This window comes from Mus caroli, unplaced genomic scaffold (genome assembly GCF_978045245.1).
Source record: "Mus caroli unplaced genomic scaffold, Mus_caroli_1 scaffold_11, whole genome shotgun sequence".
NCBI classification, from domain to species: domain Eukaryota; kingdom Metazoa; phylum Chordata; class Mammalia; order Rodentia; family Muridae; genus Mus; species Mus caroli.
Window position 1 is genome coordinate 46211376 of NW_028227266.1, and position 7347 is coordinate 46218722.

Here is a 7347-nt window from a genome sequence, read left to right on the forward strand (position 1 = left end):
TCCAGGCCTGAGTAACAGAGTCCTTAGATCTAATGGTGTAAAAGCTTCTATGTAGGTATCTGGGAATTGAGATTCTTTAGCCAGTATCCCAGTATCCCAATAGCTCTAGATATCAGGACTCCTCTCTCCTTAGTGGTAGCCAAGGTTTCAGGTCTTTTACAGGTCTAGAACATGGGGATTCCTTAGCCCTTAACACTGGCCAATGCTACAGCTTTAGCCTAAAGTCTGAAACTCTTGGCCCTAAAGACTTGATGGCTTTCTAACACCTTCAAGTGGCCCTGGCCAGCTGTTTTCTCTCTCTGGTTACTTGCAGCTTCTTACTCATCTTCAGTCTCAGCATTCCAAGCACTCTCAATGGTCCTTCTTCCTACTCTGGCCCCCCTTGAATGGCTCAACTGCTTCCTCTTCAGCTATCCAGCAGAGCTGACTGCCTTGTGCCATCCACAAGTCTCTCTGCTAGCCTCTGACACTCATCTGTCTCTGCCATTTCTTTCTGTCCGCACTCACACTACTGAGACTGAACAAGGAAAGATTGCTTGAGAGAAGCCATTTATTGAGCCTGATGCTACACACTAGCTGGGAGGGCAACACTAGAGGGTGTCTCTCAACTGACTCCTTTAGAGTCCAAGCAGCATGCTTATATCCCAGCCAAATCCCAGGCACTTGTATTAGACCAATCACAACCTTGTCTCTTAGAGCCAGCCACGGTCATTGAGATTAATATTTCGAAAAATCACCACTTAGATCCACTCCCTTTTAGGCAACCAGGAAAGTACTCCTCTCTGACCTATTTGGAAATGGCTATCATTGATCATCAAGAGTTCAAAGGTTAGTGATATTAAAAGCCTTACATAATTGGTTTCTAACAGCCCTGGCTGAAAGTGTGCTTTCAAGAGCTGTGATTGTTGGGTAGTTTTCTCAAGGCATCCTTAGTATTTCAGGTATCTGTTGCTGTCGTGATGGTAGTCTACTATTTGACTGACAATCCATTTGCTCAAGGCACCAAAGATAAGAAAGGAGAGTCTAATTGCCCATCTTCTGATGTTCTTGTTATTACAGGAAAATGAACATCAATAGGAGAGCTTGCAATAGAACTTAAATAGTTTAACATTAACACTAACAATATGTTCAACACTGTTTAACATCTGCCCAATCATTCCCAGGGGAGGGTCAGCTCCCCAAATCCATCTCACACGCACCTCCTTAAGATCTCGCATTGAATTCTTCTGAATAGAAATGCAGAGTAAGATTATTAGATCATATAAGTTTTACTTTTAATTTTTTTTAATTTTCTTAATTTTCTCCATTTTTCTTAATGTCTGCACCGTTTTCCATTCCTACCAACACTGCAAAAGGACCCCAACATCACATCCTCACCACCATCTGCTCTTTTCATAGTGACCATCTTGATGGGTCAGAGTGAACATCTCCTTGTGGTGTGACCTCCATTTCCCTGGTGATGGGTGATCTTAAGCATCTTTTCATGTGCTTATGGCCCATTGGTATGTCTTCTTTGGGAAACAATCTATTCGATTCCCTTGGACATTTATTTTTTAATTCAGTTGCTAGAGTTTGTGTCTAGAATGTCCCCCTAAAAGCCTGTTAAGTTCCATCTTGAAAATGTAGCCTCCAGCCTTGGCACTCCTGGGAGGTGGTAGAACTTCTTTCAAGAGTTGGGTATTTTAGCCCAGAAGCTCAGAACACCCAAGATACAATTCACAAACTACATGAAACTCAAGAAGAAGGAAGACCAAAGTGTGGATACTTCTATCCTTCTTAGAAGGGGAAACAAAATACCCATGGAAGGAGTTACAGAGACAAAGTGTGGAGCAGAGACTGAAGAAATGATCAGTCAGAGACTGCCCCACCCGGGGACCCATCCCATATACAATCACCAAACCCAGACACTATGTGGATGCCAACAAATACTTGCTGACAGAAGCCTGATATAGCTGTCTCTTGAGAGGCTCTGCCAGTGCCTGACAAATACAGAGGTGGATGCTCTCAGACAACCATTGGACTGAGCACAAGGTCCCCAGTGGAAGAACTAGAGAAATCACCCAAGGAGCTGAAGAGGTTTGCAGCCCCATAGGAGGAATAACAATATGAACCAACCAGTACACCCAGAGTTCCCAGGGACTAAACCACCAACCAAAGAATACACATAGTGGGACTCATGGCTCCAGCTGCATATGTAGCAGAGGATGGCCTAGTCGGTCATCAATGGGAGAAGAGGCCCTTGGTCTTGGGAAGGCTCTATGCCCCAGTGTAGGGGAATACCAGAGCCAGAAAGTAGGAGTGGGTGGTTGGGGAGCTGGGGGAGGGCGGGGGGTGGGGGGTGGGGTGAGGGCGGGTGGGGGGAGGGATGGGGGTTTTTGGAGGGGAAACCAGGAAAGGGGATAACATTTGAAATGTTAAAAATAGATAAAGAAAATATCTATTTAAAAAAAAAAAAGAGTTGGGGCCTAGTAGGAAGAAATTGGATGACTGGGAGTGATTCTCCTAAGGATCTTGGGATCTCTTTTGCTCTCTGCTTCCCAGCGCCCCCAGGTGCTCTTCCTCCATCTCACCAAAGGCCCAGAGAAAAATGGGTCCAAGCAACCTTTGAATGAAGCCTCTCAGGATATCTATTCTTCCATCAAAGGGAACCAGAACAATCACTCTGTATTAGAAACTCCACAAGAGCAGACAGAATGCCCTCACCATTCAAAAGCGAATGGAATGCAAATCCGTCAATCTGGGAATTCGGGAGTTGTCTGAGGAGTCTTAGGTGAGAGAAGTAAGCATGCAGTCCCCAGCCCCAACTGATACATCCACCACTGAGATCCTACACCTAAGACTCCACACCTAAGACCACGGTAGAGGAGGCCAGCAGAGAGAGCCTAAGAGCCAGAGGACCGGGAAGTCTAGTAGGAGGTTGTGTCTCCTAGACATGACAGAGAAGCTGAGCCTATGCTACTTAAACAATATATCCACCTAACAAAGACGTGAACAATGACAATATTAATAGGCCTGCTAGCAGGAAAGGGGGCAGTTTCACAGGTAATTCCTGTGGAACCACCCTTAAAATAATTTTTCTTTATTTATTAGTTCTAGTCAGTGTTTTTCCAGAATCAGGGTTTTCTAAATATAAAACAATGTCTTCTCTGACCAGTGGTAGTTTTGTTCGTTTCTTTTTCTGCCGTCTTATCTTTCTTTTCTCCTTTCTAACTTCTCTTGCTTAAAACTTGTCACACTGTGTTGGTATAAGAGTGTCTGTGACACTGGACAAGTTCTGTCCTGTTCCCGCTTTTAGAGCCTTATGCTTTGAGTTGTTCCCAGCTGAGCGTATGTTTGCTGTGACATTTTTAATCATGCCTCTTTGAGGTAGCTTCCTACCACTGAGAACTGGAGTGTTTTTCTTGCAAAGGGGTGTTGCCTTGGTGGAAGCTTGCTTCCATGAATTGAAATGCATCCTGCCACTTTGTTCTCTGTTCTGTTGCCATGGTGCCCCGTGCTGACTGGTTTTTGTATGGCGAGTCATCTTCCTCCCCAAGCATAATCCTCTCCCTGTCTCCTGCTTGTGGTGTGTGGTGCTGGGAAACACCTGAAGATATTTTAATGTAGGTGCATCAGGGAAGCGGCTGGAGTCCCTGTCTGGCATTGTATCTGACCTCCTCTCCCAGGGTGAGTTTGAGGTTGCTTCCTCCTCTTCTTTAGAATTTGAGAAACATTGATGTTCACTTTTTAGTGCTTGGTAGCAACTCCTGTGGAACCAGCTAGCCCTAACCTTTTGTTTATTGGAAAGTCTCCCTGTCCTTCCAGTAACAAGTATGTGCTGGAATTATTTATTTCTTCATGATTTAACCTTAACGTTTATATATTTTCAGAAGTATCTCAACTTTTTCAGAGTTACAGAATTTGCTAGTTTGAAATTTATTTTAAATAATATATATTTTAAAGATTTTATTTATTATTCATTTGTTTATTTTATGTGTATGTGTATGTATGTATGAGTGTACATATGTATGTTCATATGTATGTACATCCATGCCCCAAGAATGTGTGTGATGCCTACAGAGGCCAGAAGAAAGCTTCAGATCCCCTGAACTGGAGGTATAGATGGTTGTGAGCCACCATGTGGGTGCTTGAAATCAAACCTGGGACCTCCTCGTGAGCAGCCAATGCTCTTAACCACTCAGCCTCAGAGTGTAACGGTCTGTGGTCATTCTTCATGTCCTTATTTCTGTGACATCAGTGCTAATGTACTCTTTTCCACTTCTAATTTTAGCATTATCTCTTCTTCTTCTCCTCTTCCTCCTCCTCCTCCTCCTCCCCCTCCCCTCCTCCTCCTTCTTCTTCTCTCTCTATCTCTCTCTCTCACTCACTCACTCTCTCTCTCCTCTACAATATTTGTGTTTGTTTATTTGTTTTACATTTTTTGAGTTTTCTGCTCTGTTTATTCCATGTGTTTATTCTCACTGGTCTCTGTCCTAAACTGTTTTCCCTTCCTTCTGCCAACTTGGGCTTAGTTTGCCCTTTGCCTTGCTCTTAGGGGCATGGAGTCAGATGGCTGCCACATCTCCTTCTAGGAACCTCCCTTTCACAATCACTTTCATTTTGTTCCATACACTTTGTTATGCTGTCGCTGAATCTTCATCTGTCTCCAGACAGTTTTAAATCTTCCTCCTTTTCCTGTTGGTTGTTTAAGAACACACTGTTTAACTTCTGAACATCACAGGATGTGTTTTCCTTCTGCTATTGATTTGTAGTTTTGTTTCACCCCATTATGCAGAAATGGGTTTGCGAAAAAGGCTTGATAATAACAGTAAAGAATATCTCTATGAATTCAAATGGCTTGTGCAAGTCATTATATGTTAACAGCATAGTCAATATCTACTATAACCTAAGCTATCACTTCAAGTGTAGAACACTATGAGCTATTTAGATCTCAGGATTTCTTTTAGAAGAATAAATAAGAAGTAAATTACTTAAAGGTCAGAAGTATTCCACCAACATCTGATAGAGTACTTTTTTATTCAGCATAAAAAAATAAACTAGAGCCGGGCGTGGTGGCGCACGCCTTTAATCCCAGCACTCGGGAGGCAGAGGCAGGCGGATTTCTGAGTTCGAGGCCAGCCTGGTCTACAAAGTGAGTTCCAGGACAGCCAGAGCTATACAGAGAAACCCTGTCTCGAAAAACCAAAAAAAAAAAAAAAAAAAAACTATTACTATATTGAATGAATGATTGATTGATTGATTGATACAGAGTTTCTTATAACCTATGTTGGCCTCAAATTTGCTTTGTAGCCAAGGATGACCTTAAATCCCTGATCTTCCTGATCTTATCTCCTGCAAGCTGGCATTGCATGTGTATGGCACCATGACCAGCTTATGTGCTTATATTAAACCAGGACTTCAGGCCTGCTAGTCGAGCAACCTCCCAACTAATCCATTTCCCCAAGACACACTAGAGATGTTTTTGAAAAACACACAAATATTCTAACCAAGCATGCAAAGCACTGTCTAAAAAAATATCCACGCAAATAGTGCCGTGGTACAGGACCCCTTAACATCTGTGGCTGTTGATCCCTTGGAATGTGACCAGCACACTGGAAAACAATTGAATTTTTAGTTCTAACAACAGCATGTGACTGTGTCTATCATGGGCTAAAGCACAGCTCTAGAGACAAAGTAGTCGCTGTCCTGTGCTGACTTAAATTAGAGCATGCAGGTTGTTAAGGTGAGAGATGACATCTGTACAAGATGTTATGGGTAATTTAAGGAAGCGCTAGTGCATTTGAAGGAACAGTGTAAGGAGACTAGAAATCACAGCACACCAAAATGCTAATGAAGGAAATTGAGGAGACCTTGGCGTGAAGATTGAAACTTATTGAACAATTAGTGGTGCAGTGTTTGGAAGCGATAGTGACGCTTCCTATGGGAGAATGGGAACCAATGGGGTGCTCAAACCAAGAGTAGACTTTGAGTGCCTGGAGAGAGCCTTAGTTAGTAAGGTGCTTGTTTTGCAAGTGTGAGGACCTGAGCTAGGCTCCCCAGAACCCCTTTTGTTCTAATGGCATAGTGGTACATGCTTACAATTCAAGTAATGAGATGGTAGAGCAGAGAAGCCCAACCATATAGCAAGCAAAAAACTGGAAGGTACCTGAAGAACACCCAGGTTGCCCTTTGACCTGCACACAAACACACACACACACACACACACACACACACACACACACACACACCCCAAAAGAAAAACAGAGAAAAGAGGGAGAGGGGGAGGGAGAGGGGGAGGGGAGGAGAGGGGAGGGGAATAGAGGGGAGGGGAGGGGAGGACCTGAGTCCTAGCCGCTCACACCTGCCTGCAATTTCAGCTCCAGGGGATCTAACTAACTCCCTCTTCTGACTTCCTTGACACTTGTGTTCATATGTGCATACCCACACCCACCCACCATCTCCCAGGCACACCCAATTAAACATCAAATAAATTTGAACGAAAGAAAATTTAATTGTTATATTTTTTTTTGATTTTTAATATTTTTATTACATATTTTCCTCAATTACATTTCCAATGCTATCCCAAAAGTCCCCCATAGCGCCCCCCACTTCCCTACCCACCCATTCCCATTCTTTTGGCCCTGGCATTCCCCTATATTGGGGCATACAAAGTTTGCAAGTCCAATGGGCCTCTCTTTCCATTGATGGCCGACTAGGCCATCTTTCGATACATATGCAGCTAGAGACAAGAGCTCCGGGGTTCTGGTTAGTACATCATGTTGTTCCAACAATAGGGTTGCAGATCCCTTTAGCTCCTTGGGTACTTTCTCTAGCTTCTCCATTGGGAGCCCTGTGATACATCCAATAGCTGACTGTGAACATCCACTCCTGTGTTTGCTAGGCCCCGGCATCGTCTCACAAGAGACAGCTATATTTGGGTCCTTTCAGCAAAATCTTGCTAGTGTATGCAATGGTGTCAGCGTTTAGAAGCTGATTATGTGACGGATCCCTGGATACAACAGTCTCTAAATGGTCCATCCTTTCATCACAGCTACGAACTTTGTCTCTGTAACTCCTTCCCTGGGTGTTTTGTTCCCAATTCTAAGAAGGGGCACAGTGTCCACACTTTGGTCTTCATTCTTCTTGAGTTTCATGCGTTTAGCAAATTGTATCTTATATCTTGGGTATCCTAAGTTTTGGGCTAATATCCACTTATCAATAAATACATATTGTGTGAGTTCTTTTGTGATTGTGTTACTTCACTCAAGATGATGCCCTCCAGGTCCATCCATTTGGCTAGGAATTTCATAAATTCATTCTTTTTAATAGCTGAGTAGTACTCCATTGTGTAAATGTACCATAATTTCT

The 7347-nt window shown here is 43.3% G+C and overlaps 1 protein-coding gene across 3 annotated transcripts in view; it reads left to right on the forward strand.

Moving 5' to 3' along the window:
* The window catches only part of Nxpe4 (neurexophilin and PC-esterase domain family member 4), a 250204-nt gene that overhangs the window by 158500 nt on the left and 84357 nt on the right, over positions 1–7347 (forward strand). The window lies entirely within an intron of this gene.